At 40.6% G+C, this 27,095-nt stretch overlaps 1 protein-coding gene across 3 annotated transcripts in view; it reads left to right on the top strand.

Annotated features, from left to right (window-relative positions):
- The window catches only part of RALB (RAS like proto-oncogene B), a 49,821-nt gene that overhangs the window by 7,321 nt on the left and 15,405 nt on the right, over nucleotides 1-27,095 (top strand). The window contains exon 1 of one of the 3 annotated variants that reach the window (XM_075093069.1): nucleotides 16,578-16,630. The exons of 1 other annotated variant lie outside the window; for it this stretch is intronic. The gene's annotated coding sequence lies outside the window, so the exon portion shown is untranslated. Of the gene's footprint in view, nucleotides 1-16,577; nucleotides 16,774-27,095 lie in introns of those variants that run through there. One more of the 3 variants, XM_075093066.1, reaches the window with a different exon arrangement.

Here is a 27,095-nt window from a genome sequence, read left to right as displayed (position 1 = left end):
CAAGGAGCAAGCTGCTGCCTAATCCCAAAGAGAAGGAACGGAGGGAGGATGCTTCTTGCCTGTGCTTCTAAGAGGTGGGCAAGAACAGCACCCTGAGAACAGATGAGCTGTTGCTGTGCTTGTCTGAATGAGCTCCTATTGATTGTCAATGGCCTGTCCTTAAACTGGGATCTGACTCAGCCGGTGGCGTTTGACTATCCTATTAATATACTTAATGCTGCCATAGGTATCACTCACTGAGAAGGAATGTATGACAATACATTTCTTTACATTTGTATTCTTTGTATTGTATTTATGTCTATCTTGTCTTTGGCCATCTGCATGTGATGCATGGCTTAATTTCCCTGCACAACTGCAGGAATTATTATTTTCTTGTAATTATGGAAATCGTTTCAGTAAGTGTGAATTCTGTATGCATACAAGGATAAACAAACTATTTTGCAGGCTTTTTATTTGAGTGAATACATTCAGTGGGTTCTGGGTCCTATCCTCCTCCAGTACAGGAAGCATAGTGCTGATGGGGACTGAAAGGAAGTTGCTGTCCTTGGAGTCGATAGCAAAGCTCTCTGGCTAGTGCGAACAGACACCATTCTGAGCTAATATAAAGATTAAAAGCCAATAGAAAGAATTACAATATCAGCTTAATTTTAACATAATCTAAGTATGAATTACCACAACTGAGCACTCTCAGTTAAATACAAGTTGAAACAATTACTTGATCTTCAGGGAGAATCTCTAAGCAATTGAGATGGATGTAAATCTCAGCTGAAACTCCTGCTTGAGGAAAAGTGCTACTGGATATGTCCATAGCTCAGTTGCAGCACACACAGCCAGTTACAGTACAGGGGAAAGCTACGTTAACTTTCAGTCAGGCTAAAGGAGTACCTCTCCTGATTTTGATAGATGGCAGTTAATTATATTTTTCCTCTTTGGAAGAAGTATACGTTTCTTTCTTTTGCTAGCATGTCTGATAATGGCAGGGGATTTTTCTAAGAGTAGTCTTGGAACAGAACTGCAGCTCCAGGCACTCTGTAAGAAGCCAAATACAAGGGAAGGGTGGAGTGGAGTTGCTATTTGATAACAGAAATAGTCTACAAAAAAGTTTCCTTATCTCTGTTCAGTACGTGTTTTCAGAAAGTAACTGTGATGAAAAGGCAGGAGCTATTCTTCTCTGCTGTAAATTCTTTTCAGATAAGTCTTTTGAAAGAAATTACAATGCTATCTTCACTCAAAACCTTCCTAAGATGTGTTTCTTCCATAAAGTGTTTCTATGCTAATCCACTAGGCGTTGCTATTTACATCTTGAAAAGAAACAAAGTACTTAACCCGAACTGATCATAGATTAGGATTTACTAAGCACACGCATGTCCGATAGAAAACCTGTAGTCCATGGAAAGAATCTGTTGCCTCCTGGCAGTAGTTGTTTATATTGTGTTTTTATTTCTTATTGTTGATTGTAATCTCTACAGGGAAAGGGTGTTTGTCTTAATGCACCTTTAAGGCATCATATATGTCTGTAACTTTATGCAAATTAGTGAAGATCAAGAAGGAAACAAGAAGTAACTTTACAATACAAATTAGCTTCACCTCGAATAGCACTCAAATTCTACTCTGTCATCTCAATGTAAATCCAGATTTGGTGCTGAAGTCACTGGAATGGAAAATGGTCATAGCTCTTGACACAAAGAAGACTGAAGGGGAGAGGAGGCCAGTAGTGCCGCATCTAATAGATCCATTCCCATTATCTTAGACTATGCAAACATTAAATAACCCATGGCTTCTCTTCAGGACATGCTATGACCCTATGCTGCCTTGTGCTGTAGGCTGCTAATATAACTCAGAAATGCACACCTGCTATTTAACAGTGTATAAAACAGTTGCTCCCAAACCAGGCACTGTTATAACTAGTGAGGTCACAACAGTTTCAAACAAGGTCACAAGCTACATGAAATTCAATTTGATCACATATTTATGCTAGTATTTGGGGTTGCATTAAATTCTTGCTCTACAATAGCCATTTTTTTGCAGTGAAAAAAATGGGGAACTGCTGTGTTTTACTCTGTGAAAGACTGGGTGGAGAGACTATTTCCTCTGAGTCATCGCTAGGAAGAGTCCATTATTACAGGGGTGAAACGTGTACATGACAGCTAGAATTGGAAAAAACCCTACAACTGTGAACGTATTCAAATCTGTTGATACAGCATATTTCAAGACCAAAGGTGTCAACACCATTGCTTTCCAAAATTGTAATTAATCTATATGTCCAAAATATTATGTTGCTATAATAATTATCATAACAATGTTAATTATAGATCAGTCCTTCACAGCCAAAATACACTCACCACTAGGTAAAACACGGCAGTTATTTATGCATGATATACAACAGATGAGAAGAAAGAAGTAAGAACATTACACCCATCAGAAATGGCTGGACCCCCTTTTTTTTAACAGTGTATGCATATCTGTGCTGGAATCTAGCAAGGAAGCTCTGCCAGTAAAGGCAGGGGATGTTGTAGAGGCAGTAAGCTGGGAGCAGGGAAGGAAAGCAACACTTCCTGATACTCATTAGCAAACTCAGAGGAAGGAGAGCATCCTGTCTAGTCATGCTAAATCAGCGAGAATCCCTATCAACACAGCAAATCCCTTACCGATCCTTGTCCAAGCAGAAGGATATTCAGGTTTGGTTAGGAAAGAGAAGCCATGATTTTGTACATGGGTGTGCAAAGCGCCAATTAAACTTCACTCTCCTGTACTGTGACTTCCAAATTTGCTCAAGGAAGCTGTAAAATTCATAACCTGACGACTTGCCTGTCTTTGTTTTGTCTCCCTTTATCAAGCACACTGGGTCAGTTTTTACCTTTTTATGCTATGCCTCAACTTAAATATTTTATGCCACATCCCATTAAAATCCTCAGCTGAGAACCTTCATCCTTTCAGCTGTGCAACTACGGCATACCATTTGTTAATTTGTGAATTTCAAATATATTTAGTGTGAGTAAATAGCAGAGTTTGAAGAACAATGGCCTGTCTTGATACATAAAACTGACATATCCCCTAAGCCAAGGCATTTCGATTCTGACCTGGAAAGGGACATCAGAGTTCAGTCTCTCATGCCCTAGCAGCCCTTCGCTTCTTGTCTAGAAGTTGCCATTTCCACAGGTAGTTTTTGTATTATTAATGTTTTCATGAACCAACCACTGTTAACCGCAAACAGCATTGAGACAAATTGACAAATGGCAGCTTAAATGACCAATTAAAAACTGTCATCCTCATGGGGGGTCCCTCCACAAACAAGTTATTATCAGCAACGTTAGACTGCAAAAACACTTTAAGCATATACCAATTTCAATTTATATTCTTTAACAAAGGTTCTAAAACCAGTATAAATAACAAGTCATACAGACCAGAATACATTAAAAACCCCCAAGCAAAAACCCAACAAAAACCTTAGCAAGGAAAACCATACAAAGATGAATGCTGACGTTAGGCTGAATTCTCAGGCTGTGTTTCATTACTATTACTGATACCATTTATCAAGGACTTCCAAGTCAGTTCTGATATTTCTCCCCTTTGCATTTATAACACCAACTGTTACATTCTTAACTCTCATGTTCTGAGCTAAACTTTCCCTCTTAAGACTTAGTCCACATTATTTCCGGTCAGATTTGAATCAGCAAAGCAGAACGTTTCCTGTCCTGGGAGGGATGAACCTACACTGGATATTAGGAGCCTGTGTCAGCACTAACAGGATCCAGACCAGGAAGCTATGCATTTTATTAACAGGAACTAGAACAAGAGTGGCAAAGTTTTGGCAGAATTAGAATGAAATGTTTATACATGGAACAGAATAAGAACTGGAACTAAAACAGTTTTATATAACTAAAATAAGGCTGCCAGCAAACCAGTCTGGTGGATTTGCAAATCATCAGGAGCTTATGGGAAAAAGCTTAAGCTCAAACCTAGGATTTGAATGAAAGCTCTCACTGCCTAATTAACTGGAGCCGTGTCTCTGGCATGCTGAAAAAGGCTGCTTTGGTGAGTCGAGAGTACAAATGAGTTATGTCCTAGAGCAACAAGCCATTGACACTCTACTGACAAATGAATAGTTGAAAGTTTGGATTATAACAAAAATGGAGCTAGAATTAGTGTTGGTCAATAGGAATAAAAATTGACTCAAATTCTCATACTGGAACACAAAGCATGCTTCTCAGGGAGCTAACAGTGCACGTGGACCAAAATACACATAGTTCTGTGGTGTGGATGTAAAGTAAGACCAGGAGTAGCCCCAAGTCTGATGCCGTCTAATGCATTGTAGCTCTGTCTGCTGGTCAGCACTTCCTCATCTGTACTAGCGTGTTTTCATACCTCTTCTAGCTGCAACTTACGAGTCTCCCCAGGATCCAACCTGGGTTCCAAGCTCGGTTTTTGGAAATCTGCTAGTTGAAGTAGAAATGTGTGTCTAGAAAAAAAGCTGACAGACATTTTATTGGTCAGCTTTACAGGCTGGTCTTCCTGTTAATTACGGCTTTCTACTGAATGAATTCTCTAACAGGGATAGGTGAGCATGGTCCTCCATTAGCTGGCCAGAAAAGCATAAAAAGCCTTACTTCTTCCATAGCCAAAAGGAACATATATTTAGCTTAAGGGATACGGAAGCCATCTTTTTTGAGAAATAAATTCCACAGCCTTTTTCATTGCTGATATGTGACCTTGAGGACTTTAAAATCATGCAGTGTCCTCCTTTATGACAGCTGCAGATTTATTACAACTAATGGGGTAAGGGGAGCAGCCCTCTTATTATAAGCGTTTAAAAGGGAGATGAAATTTGATGGTGAAATTGATGCTGTAGGTGCAGCAACCAAGGCCAAAGCATGGCAATCACACCTAGTTGTTTTTACACTTGCAGCTTTTGGGAACTGACAGGAAAGATTACTTTTGATTTATACCTATTTCTGAGAAGGAAGACCTGATAATTATCAGGTAGTTCACCTGTGTCATGCAATAGCTATGTCAAAAGCTAACAGTTAAACTACAAGGCAGAATCAATGTGTGTGTGGATTCACCCCGTGAGGGGTGGAAAATTAAACCAAGCTGCAAAATTCTGCGGGTGAGACAGTGTGCATCCCACAGCCATTGAATAAATCTCATTTTCTTTTAACAAGAATAAACTTATGTATCTGAGGCCCTCTGGAATCATATGATGATGATTCCTATCTTTTCATGCAGATAATCAATTCTTCTAACACAGGTAAAGGTCCTAGGTGAACCTTTTACTTCTATTTGCAAAATAGTGCCCCATCAGAGGTTTTGAATTTCTTTCATGCTGCAATCTTTACCTGCTTCTACATTTTAACTGCATTGTTTGCATGACAAGGACTAAGAAACAAAACTTCCATGAAGATGCATAGAACCTTAATGACAGAAAACCTAGTTATGGCTTAGGGCACTGAAAATTTTTGTAAGAATCACAGCTCTCTCTGGGCAAGAAATTCTAGAAAGAATTGTAAAGATGAGCTCATTTTTAGCCAATCATTAAAGAGGAGCCCTGAAGTTTAAGGGAATTTGAACTCTACCGGCAGACTAGCACTGCAACTCCTTCTGCCATGATGCAGACTGTATTTAGAAATGGCAGCTTAGACCTATCTCCGTTAATGTCACACAACAAAGTAAGAAAGTACAAATCAGCTAAGCGGAAAAGGAACTGAGTTTTGCCATCTTTTCCTGAATTGAAAGCTTCCCAAATTATCCCCAGAAAACCTCTGGAGAGGTTTAAGGAAAGCCAGAAGGAAACTGTTGCTGAGCCTTCAGCGCTGAGAAGTCAAAGGAGCCCAGCTGATCCAAACAAAGGATTCTTTACATGCTAATCAAAAGAGAGATTCAGCAGGTGGCCACATTGCTTAGGCTCTGTGAAAAGAAACTGAAAAGGCAGAACTACATCAAGCTGAATCTAGCATGGACGTGACATGACTATTGCATTTTGCATTTGACATAATGGATATCTTCAGCCACAATGGCCAAATCCATAGCATTTTTGCTTTCCAAAGAGCATGAAGGACTGCCCTTTCTTAGAAGGAAGTGGCAGCTGGCACAAGACTAGAATAATATCTCAGGCTTGCTCTATTTAAAGATCTTTTCTAAATTTACAAGAAAATAACTTGTTGGTTTAAAGCATTTGTCAAGAGAAATTGCTAAATATTTTGGATTTTCCATTTACTTTGCCCATTTCCAGCTATGTACCTGCTTCTTACCTGTCCTAAGTGTCTTGCATCCTAAATTAATTATAACTGCTAAATGGAAGAGCTAAGATCACAAACATTATCAACTACTACTCTCTTAAGACCTTTGGCAAAAGGGCTGGCCAGTCTCTGGAGAAAGTAGCATCGTGAGCCATTACAGTAAGATCCAGTAACACTCTCAGATCCCTTCTCTGAATGTAATCTATGCAAGCCAACAAGTTCAGTGGGAATCTGATAGGAAATGACTTAGGAAAAGGGTTCTTGTTAGTCCTGCCCTTCTCCATAAATTGAAAGAGGGAAGGAAGAAGAGAATAGCAGTCTTTTCTTCCAAATCATGGGAAGAAGATGCATCCTTTGTATGCAAAATTTTAGGGAATACAGCATCTATCTAGCATGTAGTAAATCAGCCATCAACTTCCTCCTCTTCTGAGGTGATTTGAGCTCACATCTAGTAAGAAAGTGCCCAAATAGCAACCCGAAGACTATCCTATGCTAGGCAAGGGGTGTGGTTAGTCCTTGCTGAAGCTGATCCATTTTACATGGAATGCTATTCACTAAACCACAGACAGTACAAGCAAGAGTGGTCTGTGTTATCTAACGGTTGCAGCACACATGGAACAGTCCTTGTTCACATAAAGATGTCACAATTTATATTGACTACACTGGTGGCATCTGTGCCTTTACAGTTCTACCTTCTGTGGGCAGGCTTATATTATCTGCTTGGCATGATCCATTTATTTCTATGAGCCAGGCACAGTATGAATGACCAATGCCAGTTTTTAACTTATCAATTAACTTACAGTGACCCACACAAGAGTTTAAGTTTGAAGTTTGCAGACTGAAGTCTTCTATCAATCTGCAGGAGGGAAACCCCATTATTTTTTCCCTTATATTGTATATATGGAGATACTACTTGTTATCTGCAGAAACCAGTTCTGGAAGGGAGTTTACTTCCTTTTTCTGTTCAGCTCAAATAATGATGATCACAATGCTTCAATATGAAGTTGATTTTTACACTATACATACTGTCCTGAAACCAACAATTAACTTGGCATACACCACCAAACACCTCCCTTAGGGCAACTCAGATTTCTCAACTGGCAGTAAAAGTTTCCAGAGTAGCCTCCCTAACTAACCAGTTTTCATCCCTTATCTCATTCCAATAATATAACTGTTAATGTCCAATGCTAAGAGCAAAGAGAAAATAATCAAGTGACGCTGAAAACAGCATTAAAAAAACACCATAAAATCCAGTGCTCAGAGACAGCAATGTCTCAGATGGTGCTGCTGAGAACCAGACCACTAGTTTCTGGGCTAATTCTCCATTTTCTGTTTTGAAATAATCCACATTAATTTTGATGCATTGTGCACTGCTTCCAGAGAACTGAAGGATTATATTAGGGGCCAGCTTCTCCATTATCTGACCATTCCTGTAGTGTCTGTATCGATTGCCATTTAGCATTTTGCAGATGTTTTCACAGATAGTAATCAGCATGGAAGAAAAAAGGTAGGGGAAAAGCAGGCCTTGTATGTGTTATGACCTGGTTGTAATTCCATTTAAAATGTTAGAGAACTACTGCACAGAAAAAGGAAAGCCTTAAAAAAGGACAGGGTTATAGGGGGAATAAACATATTGATTCTGGTGAGCCAGACCAAACCAATTCATTTTCTGCTACTGAAAGTCTGATCAGAAAAATGAAGCTAAAGGTCTGATGTTGCCCTTCAAGACATCCAGATTGAGGACGAAATTCATGCCTGAATGCAGAGAAGCAATTTTGAACAGTCAAAGTTTGATTTACTGTTCTCTGAAAGGTTGTGTAAAGCTTCTTACTAATGATCTCAAAGTTATACTAAGGCAGTTTGTATGATTAAGGGCAATCACAGTTCTGAAAGACTCTTAGGAGATACAGAGACAGCTTGGGGTTATTTCTTATTTACTGTAAATTTTATTTTTTCATTCTGACTAGATGGAACTTCTTAAATTAATTTGTTCAACATTTGCATTACAGACACACGGCAGAGGTACCAGTGCAGATCTGCATTATATGGTATATACTCAGATTCTGCTTTCATCTATGACAGCGTCAAATCAAGTAAATAAGATTTGAGAAAGCCAAGACACAAGACTGTTCAATAAACTGTAGTTGATCAGAAAATGTCAAAAAACCTGCCATTCTTTGGACATTCTGCTCTGGGGCAGAAAATCTGTAACACAGTTTGCAAGGTCTAATAACAAAGACAAGACCAAATTAAAGCAAATGTTCACTGCTGTCCAGCAGCTTCTTTTATGCCGCAAACACCAGATGAATTTAGGATTTCAATCATTTATTTTGGGGAGATTAGTTTAAGTAGAAGAGTGGGTGGATTTGCTTGTGAGTGTATAATGCAGTTCTCTGCTGTAAATCAGTGTAGCTCCAATTAAATTTGGGAAAAAGCATTTCTGACCCTTAAACATAGATTTTAGTTGTGTCTAATCACAGTGGCTTCAACTTTTAAATTAAAAATATATGTGTACACATATATCTGCATAAATATATATATCTACTCAAAGATTCTTTTCTCCTTATATTGCGCCTTTGCTTGCTCACATTATCTACAATATCAGAAGTCTCAACTCAGAGCTTTCTGGCTCCTGGAAATTATTTCAGTTTTTATTTTAATGTGGTGCTTCTGTTTTATTTTTATGGTTTCCCAGAAATTAACCACAATGAAATAATGTAAAATGGCATGAGGTCTCCTTAAGCATAAAGGCTGGCTTGTTTTCTATTTCTCTTCAGTAATAGATGAAGCAAGTTCACTCTATCTACCTCCAAAATTCAAGGCCCGTATTTTGTCAGAGCTCTTCTCAAATGCAGTACTGTATTATGCATCCTCCATTCTCATTCAGATTATCCCAAACAATTTCTGATTTTCTGAAGCTGACTCATTCTTCACACCTATTAGCTGAATTGTTGCTGAAAAGGATTCTTTGCCCATGAATTGTATGTGCATGTATTTTGTTTCTACTGGTTTGGTAAATTTTGATCAGACACACGAATCACAAAGTCTCCTTTCTATTCCCGACCTGGAAGAGAACACCTAGGCACATTAACATTTCAAACCCTGTTTTTCACAAATATTGTCTGACGTTTGATGAAAATTTTCAGTTTCTCAAACATTATTACCGTTGCATTTGATGTGTTAATTATAGGAACTGTGGATAAAGGGAGACATGAGTGAAGATCCACAGAAATATTTTCAATTATTTCTGTTGCTTTCTTGGGTTTGGTGTCGAAGCCCGTGAAAGTCACAGAAGTGTCTTCTTTGTCCACTTTGTCCTGGCCAGCTCCTGCCAGGTTTTTAAAAACCCCTTTGAAAGGCAGCACCTCTAAGCCCTGATAGATGAAATCACAAAACCTGGGGATTGGAGAGAAGCTTGGGCTGTGGGCTTGCAGTGTCTGATGGGGTCCCAAACTTACACTTTGGCCAAGGTACATTCCTTTTGCAGACCAAGGACCCCACAAACAGCACAGCTCCTCACAAGATTTTTCAAAGGAATATGATGCTTAATGTAAACTGCATGAGACGATAGAAGATATTTATTTTTGGTTTAAATTTTTTATTTACAATTTATTTATTAAGGAGTCAACAGTTTTAATATTTATTAATCTATTAATATGTTGAATAGTAAATTGCTACTACTGACATAATTAGATTCTAGCAAATAGTCTTTTCTAAAAAGTTAATCCCTGGCAATTTTGACAGATCCTACTGCTACTGTTCACTGGAAAGATAAAAGACAATACAGAAGGCAGAACGTTATGCAATACCATGCATGCTTAGCTTTAAATTACTTTTCTTAATCCTCTAATGCAAAACATATTGTACCCTTATTGATTTTACATGACAAAAAAACAGAAGAGGCTGTTTATAGACCGAAATAGGTTATCAATCACAAGTAACGTTTTCTAGAGAAGAATGCTGTGTAAACTAACATATGAACGTTCAGCGCAATAGTAAAAATTTTCTCAAATGCCTCAATATTATCACATGACTGTATTATGTTCTTAGCAAGCTCTACAATTCGGAATCAAGTAATGTCATTACAATATGATACTTACATTAGCATATTCATAGACACACAAACTTCCTCATAAAGTTCGCAGGTGGAACAAGTTCCTACACATCTCCTACAACACCCACTTTACCCACTTTTTTGAGGCTTTCCCCTCTGGGTTAAAATACAGCAGCTAACGAACAATGAATTGTTATATTATGTAAGCTTAGGGAGTAAAGAATCTGTAGCAAAGTGCAGCTGAAGAGGAATTTTGGTAGGAAAAATTTGTAGCCATTTGCTTCACCAACCAAACTACTTCATACAGAACTTGGATTTCCAGAAGTGATTTTCCATTCAAATTCACATTTAGTCCTTCTTTAATTTGACATTTGCCAGCATGATAGTGTAAAGTTATGTTGTAGGTGCAAGAAAAATCTGATTTTTTTAGCCACTGAGTCATATCAGAGTTAATTCTAGAAGGTGTGCCATTAAGGCATAGGTAAAGTACTATCATAACAATAACTAACTTTATTACAGAATTCAGGTCCCAAGATCACTCTTATTAATTGTGAGATGCTTGGGGAAGAAAAAAATTCTATTGCCACTTAAACAGTAAAGGGGCATCAAAGCTCCCAGAAGTTTGCAGTAGATGGTGCACTTAAACACTCGAAAGGGAAGACCACACTGATAACAATAAAGATAGCAGACTAAATATGAAGGGCTTTTATGGCATAAGAATATGTTTGCATAAAAAATGCTCTATTTTCATTTGCAGAAGGACTTTTTAACCTTATTCTAAGTTACTTCAACTTAATTAGAGACTACAGACAGAAGTAGGTACTTAAAATTTATATAATTTTAGTTGACAAATCTTCTTTCTGACTTATTGATCCCATCCTGCTAGAATGCTGGTTGCTATCAAAGCCAGTAATTTTCATTACTAATTTAATATATTTGTCAGTAATTTCATCTGGAAAATTTGATTCAAAAATAAGGGACACAAGGTCTGTTAACGTGAGATTATTCCAAGTGTGCTCAAATCACTCTCCAACAGCACCTGTTCAGCAAGGTAGCACTGTTCAACATAGTGAGCTAAATTCTTCGTAATGTTAGCTGTCTTATTATTCTGGAGAAATCCCCTGCCTTATCTATTTCCGGAATAATTCCAGTCTTTACACAACTGGCTTTGGTGTGGTAATGATAATCACATTCAACTTTATCTGTAAGACACTAAAGTATGCTTTCTACCCTACATGTAACTGGTAAATCTTTAGTTAATATATCTGCTTCAGCAGTGCACTTGAGGAAACGTGGGCCAGCTGGAGGGAGTCCAAAGAAGAGACAGAGCGACTGGCAATTAGGAAACATGACCTATAAAAAACAACTGAGAAAACAGGTGTTATCTGAAGGAAGAAAATTCTGAGGAGTGAAAAAATAATGATTTTTGAATATTTAGCAGATTGATGCAAAAAGGAAAAAAAAGGTCTGATTGCTATGTCCAGTATGCAACTAATTAATTTGCTTAAACCACAGTACATGACATTTAAGGTAAATGTTGTTGATTTTTTTCATTATAAAGTAATCCAATATTTTAAATAAACTGCTATGATGATACTGCAATCTTAATTGCATTAAGAAAAATACACACCAAAAACTATGTATGTTTAACTGATCTTGCCTTTGTGCCACGGAATAAGACTACCTGACGTCTTATGACTCTCTCTAGACCTTTATTTTATTTTGATTCTTGGCTATCAAGATATTTACAATAAAGTTAGCTCCCTCTGTAAAGGTTCCAAGATCAGGCCCTAAATCTGTCATGCTGTTGATAATCGTGACCAAAGTGTAACACTTGTAAAACTGGAATGTGAAATCCCTTACCTCACAAAATGCCAGTGAGAATCTCCTTAAAAGTGACCTTGTGATATGATCCTGACAAATCCCAGCTGTATCTGAAATGGAAAGGTGATTTGATAGCAAACTTTATTTTGGTGTGGTGACTTCCTGCTGTCTGCAATAAAAATAAAGTGCATGATATAGTCAAAATGCCGTAAACTCCTACAAGGCCAAAACCACAGTCATATTTCATTTATTATTGTTCGTTTCTGATATATTTTATTTTACTGCCTTACGGTTTTGAATGCTGAAATTCATAAATCATGGCAAGGTCAGCTTCATTCTCTTAAGTATACAAATAATCTGTATAATGTAGTTCTTGTCAGGTTATCCATGCCCAAAGAGAAAATCATGTTTGACTAAATTATTTTTATTTTAGAACAAACTCTGAGTGCACACTATGTGCGTGTACCTCTTCTGACAAGTTATCTGAGCCTAGATTAACTCTGACAGCTGAACTCTGCACATACAAAAAATGTTGTATTTTGAGAACAAAAAGGAATCACAGCATTCTGGATAATCCAGCAGGGTTTTTCTCTGCGTTCCCCAATTAGCTTTCTTCTGTTCTCCCCAGTCTTACACTAGCATTCATTTTGATTGAAAAATGGTTTAAAAAGGAGAATAATAAAATACAGTAGCTTTGGATTGAATAAATTAATAAAAACTTAAGGGTCTGGTTACCTTCACTGAACAATTGCTTTGTGCTGCACAGGTGCTACAAGGGACTGGCTGTGTGTAACTAGGAATTCCTTCAGAGAGGGACAAAACCTCCCTGCTGCTTTAACCTGTTCTTATGCTCCTGGCTCAGCCTCAGTGCTGGAGATGTGTCAGGATCACTTCTTTCTCCACTGACCCCTGACTTCTTTGTGGTTACTACTGGCAACAGTTCCTGTCTCCACCTCTTGTAAACTGAGGCTGGGGTAAAAGTTGTGAACCAGGTACCTGTCCTGCAGCTGTCCCTCTTCAGCATTCAGATGTCAGCAGAGAAAAGAATCTGCCTCTGATTTCTGTTACTGCCAGCGACTGCAAAGGACATCACTAGATCTGCAAAGACCCGACTTCCTAGGTAGCACGGATTCCCTTGCAATTCAAGATTGTCCTTCCACGTTGGTCATCAGTTTATATTCCTTTGGTTTTATCCCCAAGATTACTTCTACAGGCTCCCTGCAGGAACAGGGAATTCCTTCTGCCCATCATTTGCAGCCTGCTGGACCTTACAGTTCTTCAAATACATTCTTCCTAACTGGCTCCTTACCTTGTTCCTCCTGTATGTAGTCACTTGTTAAAAAAGGCTGGAGAACTGGGTGTGCAGATGGTGGTTTTACACAAACACTGTACAGGCATAAAAGGCAAACCTGGAGGCCAAGGCAACTGCCAGTCCCATCTAGCATGAAGTTATCAGAGAGGAGAGGGAGATAATAATGTTAGCCTCTCTCCCCTCAGCAGTTGTGGATATGGTAATCCTTGGGATCTGATCAAGAGATCCCTGCAGCACTCGGGCTATGTTTGGAGGTCTACCACCCATCCTACTAGGAATGGGTCTACTAACATCTTTTCCATTTAATCCCTCATATACATCTCCTTGATGTTCTTTGTCAATTACTTCCACAATAAAAAAAAGTTTATTTTAAAAAAATCAGAGCGCTATATATCTGGGTATTACATCTTTGCCATTCCATCCCATCCCATCCCATTAGTGCCTACAACTAATTTAAGCTAACTCTTACTTAAGCCATCTTTCTAGAATACATTTCTACTTATAAAATAGAACTGCCCAGAAGGGAAGTATGAGTCTTAATCTTTGAAAAAAGATATTTGCTGCTCAGCCATCCCACCACATTTTCTGTCGTTCATGACTCTAGCAGTGACACAGAGTGCCCTGTTACATTCTTAGTGGGCTAGAAACTAAATGCATGCATCAAAAGTACTGTCCCTACCTCTAAGAATTTGCAGTTTAAAACATATTATGGCGCAATAAAGCAACAGCAGGGATAAATTTTTCAATTTCTCCTGAAATCTTACTTGTTTAGAAAGTGAACGTTTATTGTCTGCAAAGAACTTAGAATAAAATAAATGTAATATAAATGACAATGAAAAGGAATTTTCTCCCCTAAATTGTTCTATAGAATTTTTCTTCCTAAAGTACTGAAGCAAAAATATATCTGTAACACCTATGGTAACCATGGAGACTATAGGAGGCAACATGCATAATGATTCAAAATGTGGCATCTGACAAATGTTCTTTGTCATGACTGATTACTGCAAAGAAGTAGGTTTCCCCTAAACAATTTGCAGAAGCAGGATCAATGTGGTTAGTTTCTCAACCCTCTTTTTTGCAAGGGGGAAGGGAAGTGTCAGCACTGTGGTATGGGCAGCGACTAATATTGTGTTCAGTTTGAAAAGACCTGGCTTCCCAGGTTCTTGGTAGTTTCATCTCATAGATATGATTTGCTGAAAATATTTATCTTCTGTGAATAGTCACATCAGAGCAACCAGTCCTACCACACTGCCTGCAGGGCACGAAAGATGGCCATGGACTTACAGAATAAACAGGAAATAGTTCTAATCAAGTTTTACTTTTTTTTTTTTAGGAGTACATACAAATGCAAAAAGTCTATCTTAAAAACAATTAATGCATAATCCTAGAAACACCAAGATTTGGGTAATTTAAGTGTTGGCTATAAAACAACATTCCTTCACATTTATCAATATTTCTTTCTCTGCTTATTCCTTCTGTGCATGGATGGCATCAAATAGTAAATAGCTCTCAGTCTGCCAGCTTCTAATGCAAGTTGAGCATTGATGCTGTTCTTGATCTGATACAACCTATAATGCAGAGGGGAAGAATTACTGGAATTGGGACCCTTCCCAATAAACAAACACAAAAAGAGAAAGTCACTTTTCTACCTGAGGGGGTAACTAAAATCTGGTGTTTTGCAGTTGTTTGAGTTAGGAGGAGAAACTGATGATGATGCAAGGATGACGTCAATCCTGTTTACTTACTAACAATGTAGAAAATTTGGTTTCCTTCAAGACAGGAGAAATTCAGAGGATATTTCCTTTTTATGCTGTCCTGAAGTACTTAGCTGTTTCTCAGAGCCACACACCTACTTCCTTCTGCCTCTGTAACTTCTTTTTCTTCCAATTCCTGGCATTTTTCGCCAACCCTGAAATTACAGATTATAGTAAATCTCTTTCCAGTTCCTCCTCCCCCATTTTATTTTGTTTTGGCGCTGGGCCATTGTTTCACCTATCACTTTTATAAAGCTGGATTGCTTTTTATCCCCTTTCCATCTACTTTAAGTGAGAGGCCCTTTTTATGTTCTCAAATTTCAAAATACAATTTCACCCAGCCATCAATAGATAGTGGTAGAAGGTAATTAATTTTTCACTTTCCGCTCTGTAGGAGGCTACAAAGAGGCCCAGTGTGAAAGCAGGAACGACAGGTTAGTGACTGGTCTCGATGATCTTAAGGGTCTTTTCCAACCTTAACGATTCTATGATTCTGTCTTAGAGTACCTGAAACCCCCGAGATGAGTGGTAATAATGACTTCCATTGCTTCCCAAAGCAGGTGTTCTCATGCAAAGCGCTGTTTTCCTTGAAGGAAGAATTTTGCCCGACATACTCACTCTAACTTCAGTGTGTGGAATTTAAATACGCCAACACTTAAATCTAGAAAAATTACCCAAATTAAAGCAGAGAGTAAAGGTATCTTTTCCTTTGTGACTGGCGAGACAGCTATGTCCAACTCTGTGACTGGTAACATTAGACTTGGCCAGTGAGAATTTGTATGTGGGGACTGAGAAAGATTTGAAGAAAAGAACTGCAGTAAATAGAGCAATAGATTTATTCCTTTTTTTTCCCCTGAGCAGTTAAAACTGCTCTGTGCTGCATGCACACACTGCAGTATTGCAATAAAATGATTTAATAAAATAGAACACTCAGCACCCTTAACACTGATTACAGAGAAGCACGGACATTTCCGTTCCTTTGCCTTCTGATCTCAGAATTATTAATTTCTGCAGCCATCAACAGAATTCGCACTAAAATATGTGACGTATTTAAGACAGAGTCTGCTTTTGGGTCAAAAGAGAGGCTGTGGGGTTTGTCGGCCTCCCAGCAGGGCTCCCTACTGGACTCTGAGGGGAACCAAGCCGACAGCAGCTCCCCCCCAGGCCCCTTTCCCTCACAGACAGAAGCAGCAACGGGGCGGGCAGCCCTTTCCTGCTGCTCCTTGGCTGCTCCCGTTAACAGAGCCAGCCCCGGCGCTAACACCCCCTCAGCTGCCCCACGGCACCGGCCGCGCCCCGCCCCCCAGCAGCAACCACCGCCCTCCGCCCCGCCCCCTCCGCCTCCCGAGCCGATTGGCCCGAGAGAGCCACGTGACCGCAGACCGGGCGGGGGGAGGAGGAGGAGGCGGTGCCGGGGCGGGCGCGCGCCCGCGGGGAGCCGGCCCCGCTGGTGAGACGAGGGCGGAAGTGCGCGGCGGGGGCGCGCGGGCGGCGGCACCCCAATGAGCGCGCGGGGGGCGGTGGCGGCGGCGGTTAAAGCAGAGGCGGGCGCCGGGTTGGAGCCGCAGCGCGGAGTCGGGTCTTAGTCTCCAGGTGAGGGGAGGCGGCGTGTCTCGGAGCGACCCCGGCTCCCTCCCCCCCCGCCCCGGTTCGGGGTGGCGGGGAGTTCAGCTGCCCCTGCCCCGCTCCCTCGGCGAGGTGGGGCAGCAGCCGCCAGGTCTTGGCCGCGGCCTGAGCTGGCCTGGGCGTGCGGCTGGGCCTCCACCTTTTCCCCCCCCCCGCCCCCGTTTCTGTGGAGAGGGAGGGGAGGTGTCGCCGGGGGTGCGGGGCAGCCCCTTCCTCCCGGGTGCGTGGGGCGAGGAGAGTCCGGCAGCGGCTCCTGCCCTGGGGCGCGGCTCCTCGGCCCTCGGAAAGCCTTGGGGGTGCGGGGGAAGCAGCGCCTCGCGTGTAGCCCGTGTCCCTGGGCCTGCGTGGGAGCGGGGAGGGGAGGGGAGGGGAAGGGAGGCTCCGCTGCGCTGCGGCCGCGCTCTCCTGGGTTCGGCGACTTCTGCGACGTCCCGGCGGCGTCGGGGCTGCGGTGGAGCCGTCGAAGCTGGCCGGCTGCTCTGGCTTGTGTCTACACGTGGGGCTCGGGGCAGGGAACGGACGAGGAGAAGCTGGCCTTAAGCCTTAGTTTCTCTGGCGGCTTCCTGCTGTGCAGGCTTCTCTGCCTTCCCTTGGTTGCCCTGGGATAAGTGATAACGTTTCATCTGTGCGAGATAAATGGAGGGTTTGATACGCTATTGCTCTCAGCTGAACCAGAAGTTTGGGAGGAATGTTGTTTTATCTGGCCAGGTTCTCTCTCTGCTGTTGTTTATTCTCCCTTCAGCCTTACTGGTGCAGACCTTGGACGAGGAGAAAGGTGGTGCCTGAGATGCCCTTACCTGGAGAAGGGCAGGGAGAGTGGTTCTGAGACAAAGCAACTGGGTCATGCTTCTTGAACAGTTGCTGGAGGCCTGAATTGGTCTTACTGCTGGAGTCCTCTTGAATCAATTGTGATCCTAGGGCAGGAGACTTAGTCTTCACTGCCCTGGGTATTTTCATGGGGGAAAGGGAGCAGCGAGACTATGTGCAGTAGGACCAGCCTTGCCTTTTTCAAAGTTTAAGTCTGTGGTCTGGGTAGCTTTTTGCTTGTTGAACTGTCCAAACATTACTTCTCTAGTTCTGAGATCCTTGTTTCTCTTGTGAGGGGGAGGAAAGAGCCCATCAGTTCAAAGGCTGTGATTTTTAGGAAAAGCTGTCCTTTTTTTGATGCCTTACACTCCCCCCACTCCAGGCTGAAGTTATCAAATCTGAGAGAAGGAACTAACAACTGAGAAACAGACTTGTGGCTCTGGCAAGTGATTTGCTTGAAGGCTGAAAATAACTTTATTGTAGATAATTCAATAGCAACAGCTCAGTCTTACTTGGTAAGAGCATCTCTACAGCTATTCACTTATAGCAGACTTGTTAAAGTAATCTTATCTACTGCTTTAATCACTTTCGTCCCCTGTACACTGAACTTAGATTTTTGCTTATGATTGGATAATATCAACTTACCACAGTAAAAGCTTTTGCATTTACTTCCTGCATTAAATATTTTATTTAAAGAATAGAAAAACTTTCAGACTACTCCTGTAAATAAGTTTCCTGTATTAGATTTTTAGTAGTAAATTGTCTGTTGTGCACATCTTTTGGAGTAGGCCAACTTGGTTCTGTTTTGCATGCCTGGAGAAAAGTGAAGCTGACCTATTTTCACTGGTGTTATATATATGCTGCAGAGAAATGTCTAGTTTAAAGATTTAGCTGTAATGCTTTACAAAAAACTCTTAACTGAAAGCTTAATTTGACCAGACAATACCATGTCTTGGTCAGCCTTTAAAACTCTCAAACTTGCTCTAATTGTCAGTGCAGTGGTACTGGGTACCTGGATAGAACAACAGTGGAGGCACTTTGATCAAATCAAGGCAGTAATGATGGGATGCTGCCTAGACAGCTCAGATGTGTACACTGAAATTCTGAATGTTATATAGATTCTGCAATCTAATGCCTCTTTCAGGCTTTAAGTTTTTTCAGCTGCAACTTAATTGATTAAGCACCAACTGTTATTTGACCAAATACTGGATAAAACGGCTTGCTTCCCTGGGAAGTGTTGGGGTCCAGGCTTCACAAGCAACAGCTCTGTCCTGTGGACAGAGCAGAAATGACCAAGTGATGTAGCAGAACATGCCCTAACATCATGATTTGGGAATCTGGTTTGTAGTTTGTTCATGTCCTGTTGCTTTGTAAAATCCGTTCACGTTCCGTGCAGTAGATACTTGCATTTTAAGGTTAACTTGATAACTTTTGTATTAACTAGGCTCAAACGGCATGTGACTTACTAGAAATGTGAATTGCTTTCTATGACACACTGAATTAATCTGAATGGCCTCTCTTAGCAGAGGCACTGGAGGAGCCTGTTACTCATGACAGCTGTGCAGGCAGTAAGCACTCATGGGGATGCAAGTGCATAGTGGTATCAAGACAAACAGTACCTAAAGCTGGTTGCTATCTTGTGCCTGGAGCAACCAACTCAATGGGAGTAGTGGTTTCTGGGATTTGAGGGAAAGGCTGTGGCTGGGGAGGTCACATAAGTAGATGAACGTGGGTCTTGTGCTTGCTGCTTTTCACACCCTGTGTGCCTGACTTCAAGTAGCAATTGACTTATGAAAGGTGCTGATCCTAATTATCAACCAGGTTAGATAACAACTGTATTCTCAAACTCTCTGTCTTGACTTGGAAGGTTTTTATCAGCAGGATAGTACTTTAATTCTTTAGGTTTTCTCTCTTCTTCCACCCCTATGTGTCTAACTCTTCTGCACCACTGTCAAGCAGTGGTGATAAGGTTCCATTGCCTGTTACCCTCTATTGCATGGAGTGGCAAGGTCAGCAAACAATCTTGGCTGGTTCACTCTCCTAGTGATAATAATCAATTTTCTTGCTTTTGTTCTATGATACAACTGGTACTTGCCCCTTGATAAGAGGCTATGGGCAGATGTTTTAAAAGTTCTTGTTAATAGCTGCCAAAAAGCAATCACACTGATAGCTCCTTTTAGCCCATTAAACAGGCCTAAGCAACTTTCATCCATTCCTGCCCCAGAAATATCAAGTTGTCGTGTCATTTAAACAAGATAAGTCTATATAAACTCATGCTTTGTCTCTTCGTGTTCTTCCAAATGCTGCTTTAATAGTAATATTAGAGGATCTGTTTTGTCTCTTGTGCTTGAGATGTGCAAATGTGTTTTTCAAGACCTGTCAAAATGAGAGTCATGAAGTCATGTAATGTGAGAATGTTATTCAGGCTGCTGTGTAAGTAGCTGCTTGAATCTTTATGGTGACAAAGTGACTGCTCTAAGCTAGTACATTCAACTCAAATTCAAACACTCAAGATCCCATAGCCTTCCCAATGCTTGCTGAAGTGATTGAGAAAGGAGCAAATAATGGTTGATTACAGAAATATGAGACTTAATGCAAATGCAGTCCTGACTAAGAATCTTTGCATGATCACAAGTTGAAGACTGAAAAATTGGTCCTGGGATTACAAGCATTTGTTAAAGCCTTAATCCTGTCAACTGTTACTTTGTGAATTAGTGTTGCTGTCAGTTGGTGTGATTAGTATGAAATATTTCAGGCCACTAAAAGTGCAATGAAACTGGAGTTTTGAATGTGTTCTTACTAAATTTGGAATGTGGCATAACTAATCTGAAGTCGAAGCATAGAACTGGAAAGCTGAAAACACGCTGAGCTAAGCAGGTGCTGTGATTTCTCTGGTTTCTAGCTCTTACTGTATGTACCTTACGTGTAGTGAAAAAGATAAATCTTCAGAAGAGTATTAGAGACCTAGACTTAGCCCCAGCTTTGGGCATGGTTTTGTTCCTGTAGGTGGCCATGTTAAAGAATATTTCCAATTTAGATTTAATATTGATGACAATTTTTTGCAAGCTAATGGCTTAAATCACAGGTTTAAAAAAAAGAAAACCCATTTTGTGGGTAAGTTTATTAGAGTACTGCATTACAGGATTATACCCAAAACATGCCAAAGCACTTTAAACATTCAACTGTAGGAGCTACCTGTACTCTGGGTCACATGTTGTGGAACACTAAAGTGGCTTAAGTGGCTTTTTTAAAGGAGTTGGTTTATAAGGTTAGTGCTACCCTGCTCAGTAGGGTTCTGTCTTGGGTACAGCTCTAAAGCAGACATTTAACAAGTGAAATGTTTTTAGATCAAGCTGCATGCCAGTTGCCTCAGCCTTCCAGAAAAGAGGTGGTTTTGCTAATTGGGGAAGCTGCTCCCTGATTAGAATGAACTAATTCTACAGTATGTAGTGATCTCCCATACAGCCTTTCCATTTGCTGCGGTAAGAAACTCCTCCCCATGATGGTACTCTTCTGCTATTCAGTGTTCTTGGCTTACTGTGAGGTCCCATTTTGGGTAGGTAAGGAATTCTCATTAGTGTAGTCACCAAGAAGTCTCATTGACTTTTATGGCAGCCCTCTGCTTCCATCTACCATATCATAAAATAGACTAGCCAAGCAATTTAAGGAAATGGTCTTTCAAAAGACAGGAATGTGTGCTTGAAAGTGGTGCTATTTCTCATTCTACTTTCTCATTTTCAAAACACAATTTTAGGAAGCAATTTAATTTTTAAACAATTCTGCAAGTGATTTTGGTTTGCCTTTAAGACAAACTTAAAAGTTCTCAATGCAAAGTAGGCTTTATGGGTTGAATCTGCTCTGAAGCTATAATGGAAGGAAACTAATTCAAAAAATTATTAGACATAAGTAGGCTGACTGGTGGTACAGTACATCTTTATCTTAATTTAGTTTGTAAAAAATAGGGATCAAGCAGTGATCTTGCCCAACTCCCGTTCCTTAAGTATTCACAACTGTCTTTTTAACAGTAGCTGTCCTCTGAACATGTCTTCTGTTATAATCATGTAAATATGAGCTAAGATTTCTAATTAAGAGTTGGTCATGAAGGACTTGCTGTAAGTGGCTTTTTTTTAGCTCTGCTGCTTGACAACTTGTGTAAGTTGTCAAATAGGCCTTCCACTTCCAACACTCTCCACAAATAAGATTTATAGCAACTCTATTGCTGGGGCACAGACTTGAATTATAGAGTTACTGAGGTTGGAGGGCACTCCTGGAGACTGTCTTGTCCAGCCCTCCTGCTAACTGCATTAATCCTCACACATAAACTGGCTCATCTATCCCTAGGTGGAACTTCATGCATTCCTCTGTTCTCATTGGAAGGGCAACTCTCCTGCTTTGCTGTCCTGGCCTGTTTGTCCTAAAAAGCCTGTAGCCATCCACTGCAGCATTCTAGCCATGAGAGCTATCCCAATTTATCCCTGAGATCCCAGTGAAGTTATGATCCTTGCAGCTAAGCACAGACACCAGACGTCTCCTGTTTGCTCCCAGTGCTGCATTCATTAGTGTATAGAAACACCCTGACTTCCCTGGAAAAGCATGAGAGCTATGAGACAAGCTGGCTGTGTCTCAGAATAATAGTGGGCTTTTTATTCTGGTAATGTGCTCTGTGGAGAGAGGAAATGTCTCAAAAAAGCACGCAAGAATAAACGTGTACTTTATATTCTGCATTGGTTCTGTGTTTTCATGTGATCTGCCGCTTGCTAGGTCATAAAGGGAAGTGTCCCAAACTAAATGTGTCCTAATTTCTCTATGTTGAAGTCAAGTGGTTCTGAGTTAAGTCTGCCACCCAAAACCAGAGTTATCAACAAGCATGTTATATTGTGCCACTCTTCCTTCTACAGCACTCTGGTGGCTCTGTGGTTGGAGAGCACAGGTTTGGCTGCAAATGCTTTTGTAATGGTAGGCAGAGCATTTGCCATGAGGGAGACCAAGGATTAACACTTCTCCCATAAGGGAAGCTCTCCACAGCTTTTTAGTGTTTATTAGTTTTATTTTACACTTAGAGTAGGGATACCAAAATTGCATGTGACCCCTGTACTGGTGTAGTAATCCAGTTTATATTTAAAGACAGAAATACTGCTTTTGGCTGTGAGATAAAGTATATGAATATAGCAGACTGGAAAACCACATGCCTTTCTGTTATGTAAAACATCTGTTCTTAGTCCTGTAGAAAGGTAGCTTCTTGTATGTGCTCAATACCTTGGTGTGGTATTCACTCTTGCTGGCTGGGGAAGCCAGAATGAAGAAATCTGTTTAAAGGTGACTTAATGCAGGAGCTGAATTATGGATAACTAGTAATTATATGAAGTGCTAAATGGCACTATTGTTGCTTTGATGCAAAGTAATGCAAGTGAATTGATTGAAAGATGGGGAAAAGGTTGGGTGCTTGGCACTGTTGTGGTGGGCCTGGTTGAGGGAGCTTGGTGACTCATAGTATACATCTGTGAACCCTTCAGTTAAGTGCTTAAAATAGTGGAGGGAGTTTCAGGGGCTACAGGGAGATGATTCCCCAGTGCCCCTGGGGAGCTGGGACTCCATGGTTAGGAGTAAGGTCAGAGTAGGGGTTTTAGTTACCTGCCTGCATCAAATGTGATCACAACAGTGGCTTACATTTGCGCAAATGGAGATATGAATGTGAGATAGTAACTTCAGTTTAAAAGCAAGGAGTGTAATTGTATGGGCAGAGACAGTTGCTTCTGCTGCTAGTACCTAGGCCAAACTAAACACTGTTTGGGCTTCTAACTTATTCCAGACATCCAGTTCACTGGGGAAACTGAAGACAGCATGAGCTATTGAGACTCATCTTCTGTGGGAGCACTGGTAGCAGCTAGTGGCCTGTCTGTCTGCAGTGTTTTGTGCCATATTTGCAAGGCTGGTGGGCTAGCTCTGACAGCTCAAGGACTCTGGGGATGACGGGAGGAAACTTGTCATGAGAGCTGAAGAATTAAATCCTGCAACTCCATAGCATGCTTATGGCTGAATTGGTATTTGTTGGAATTTGTTAGAGTGATGTTGGTAGCAATTTCCTTGTGGATTTTACAGCTGCAGGTTATCCACTGAAGTAAGAACAGCAACCATGTTGTAACCTTGTACTGATGTAGGATTTGAATCTTAGGTTATTTTGAAGTCTAGTGTGCCACTTGAGACATTGTATAAGCTGAGATACTTGACTTGTCTGTATTTGTTATACTCCCAGAGATCTGATTAAAAATTTGTATTAGATTAACCATCGGAAGCATCATATCTGTATATGTGTATTGAAGACAAGCATGGTGCTGCATGCATGAGTTTTCAAAGAAAACATAGTTGAGATATGCTTCACAAGTCAGTAGGAGTGAGGCTGTTGTACAACTCTGCCTGAGTGTAATTTTTCCTGGTATAAGCCTAATTGACTAGTGTGAGAAATGGTGTCATAGTTCACAATGAGTAATTAGACAACTAGATAGCTACCACCACAGTGACAAACTGTTAGCCTAGTAATACTGATTAATGGTATTGACTCAGTCTTTGTGCAGGTAGAAGATTTCTGTCAGGTTTTCTACCAAGTTTTTGGGAGGATAAGAGCAGTGTGGAGATACTTTTCTCCTATAGTCTGTCTGCAGTGTGTCTTCTGGGTATTAACACTAGTTGTGGGGGCTTCCTTGAAAGTACCTGGAGAGTTCTGGCTGGGTATCTAACTACAGAAGTGGGTTTATTTAGCTGTAATGGCACTGGTGTCTTATGACATCCACTTCAGGTAACACTATCTTGTTGAAACAGAGTATATTCCACTGGTGCTGCATGCAATCTGCTTGTTGCTCACCACTGAGTAATATGGAAATGGGATTGTGGCTTCTTATTCCCACCCCCACCTCCCCCAAACTCTCTATAAACTATGATGCTTCTGTATGCTGTCTGTGAGACAGGCAATGTAAAGTATTAATAACGATTGCATTGACCTGTAACTACCTTTATCTAAATAATAAACCTTTTGTGCAAGAGTTTAAGGGCACTGTGAGTCCTTTGCTGAGGGACCTCACTTCTCAGGAGGAACTTCACTGCCCCAGGTGGGAGGGTGTGTAACGCTTGTGATCCTGATGCACTTGATATCACTTCTGGTGAAGAGAAGTGATGCTGCTAATTAGGGAGGGGAAGCAGCATGTTCTGTGGCTGGTTGAGTTCACCACTGACATGGGACTGATACCTGTGTGACAGGATGCTACAGTAATATGGCAGAGCTGGTAGATTGCACCCAATGAAGCAAGCAGGGTGCAAAGCTACTATTAGCATCTAGAAGGATGGGTATAACATTACAACTGCAATTCTACCATACTGCTAATATCAAAGGAACACACCATCTGTGTGTAAAAAGAAAAAAAAGTCAGAAGCCTTTAAAGACTGAAACAGGTAAGCAACCTACTAAACATGGCCCTAGCTGCTGCACATCTTCTGTGGACTTAAAGACACTTTAACATTGATTAATTCAGAGTGCAAAAGTAAATGGAGTAACCCAGCTCTAAAAGGCAGAGTATTCTATAAACAGTGCTTTAAGTTGTTTTGCAAAGATTCTCCAGCGTGGTAGCCTCTTAATCATCAAAGATGCCTGTTGTGCAAGTTTCTTACTGCTCTAAAAGGATGACTGTTCTCATCAGCAATGTCATGGGGACCAAATGGCTTGGGTACTTATCAAGGGGGTTAATTCTAGATCTCTCTGCCTTGTTATTGTCATCTCCCTCATGTGTTTATCTGTCACTGGAGCTGATGCTGCATCCAGGACAGAAATTCCAGCTTCCAGATAGTGATGATCTGAAGGCAGAGGCACAGTATCATGTTAGGTCTCTGTGCCTTGGTAGAGTCATAAGTTGCATTTTCTGACATTGTAGCAGCATGAATATAAATTGAGCAATCTCACAGTTGACTACTTGACACATATTTTTATGGTGCTCTTCCCTGGGAAGTTGATGCATGCTGGAGTATTGGCAGTTTTCTCACTGTTACATTGTCTCTTTTTTTTTTTTTTTCTGATCCCCATTAGGATCTATAAAGAGTCCTGTAGGGGAACTACCAGTTTATCTCCTTCCTCTGTGAGTAAGTCTGGGTAGAGATGACTTGCCTAATGACTGTAGGGTATAGCACTCTGTAGGCTATTTTCATGCATCATATCCTAGGGGAGTTCACATTGTGAATAGTATGGTTCAGCAGATGAAGTAGAACAGCAGTGGAGACAACCATTAGCTTCTGTTCTTACATGTATTTACAGTGCTTTGTATGCATTCAGTGTACATGAATTTAGTACAAATATACTTGGATTAGTGTCATCTATCCACTTAGAACCACATACATAGGTGACTAGCGGTTTGTGGTTGTACAAATGCATTACTGCACAACCAAGTAGCTGCCTTTCCACCCACTGGGCTCCATTTTGAGGTGAGCTGTGTGGTTTTTTAAGCAGGAATCAACTTGGTATCATAGCATAGTCTTAGCCTGGTAGTATATTAGAAAGGATTTTGTGTAACTCTGCCTTCTTATTCGAATAGTCTGTTTAATGCTGCCTTCCGTGATTCCTCTTTGGTTGAATGATCTTTGTATTTATAAAGACTAAGAGGGGGAGAAAAACAGGCACTGATTTATTGGGCTGGGAAATGGAGATGCCTACCTAAATACTCTGTGCCTGTGACAAAAATAGAGTAATTGTAATGAAATGGGCATTTTATACAGATGTGTAAAGATGCCCCAAGACCAAAATGAAGGAGCAGAAATAAGGCTTGCATTCTAGTGTCTTTATTCAAGCTCTAATTGAGGTGATTTGCAAGGCCTTATGGCCTGCATGTGACTGCAGTATTGCAAAACAGTACTGTGTTGGGATGCTTACATGCAATGATAATATCTTGATGCAATTGTTGCCTGGCTGTTGAGTATTAACTTTATCATGACCTTTGCAACCTTATTTAGTCAAACATAGATATAAGTGATTTTTCTGGAGTGCTCTAGTGTTTTTAAAATACTGTTTAAGGGTAGTCTTCAGTTAGATACTGATCAGAAATAAGTTACTTGGCTATTTTTCTTGTACTCTAAGGGAATTGTGTTAAAAAAACCAAACCAAAACCAACCCACAATTTCAAAAAACTAAAACCCCCAGATATGTAAACTCCTTAGGAACAGGGATATAAGTAACCTTGCTGCAGACTTGGATAGGACTTAGTTACAGTTTTTGTTGGATATCAGGATTATTCTAAGCAAGATTATTACCTTGAAATTACTGCTAACATGTAAGATACTGCCTATGTGTTTGTAATCTAGAATGGTCCTCTACTGAGTGATGTATTCTTAATTAAGAATAATCTAGCAAGTAAATTACTTTCTAAGCTATAATGATGCATATCTCTGAAAACTCCTAAGGGAAGTTGGGCTGTGCTTGGCAAGGGTGGTGGGGGGCAATGTGCTGA

This window comes from Phalacrocorax aristotelis, chromosome 5, assembly GCF_949628215.1.
Source record: "Phalacrocorax aristotelis chromosome 5, bGulAri2.1, whole genome shotgun sequence".
Classification (NCBI taxonomy): domain Eukaryota; kingdom Metazoa; phylum Chordata; class Aves; order Suliformes; family Phalacrocoracidae; genus Phalacrocorax; species Phalacrocorax aristotelis.
Note: the sequence above shows the minus strand (reverse complement) of the source record. Positions and strands in the feature narration are given on the sequence as shown.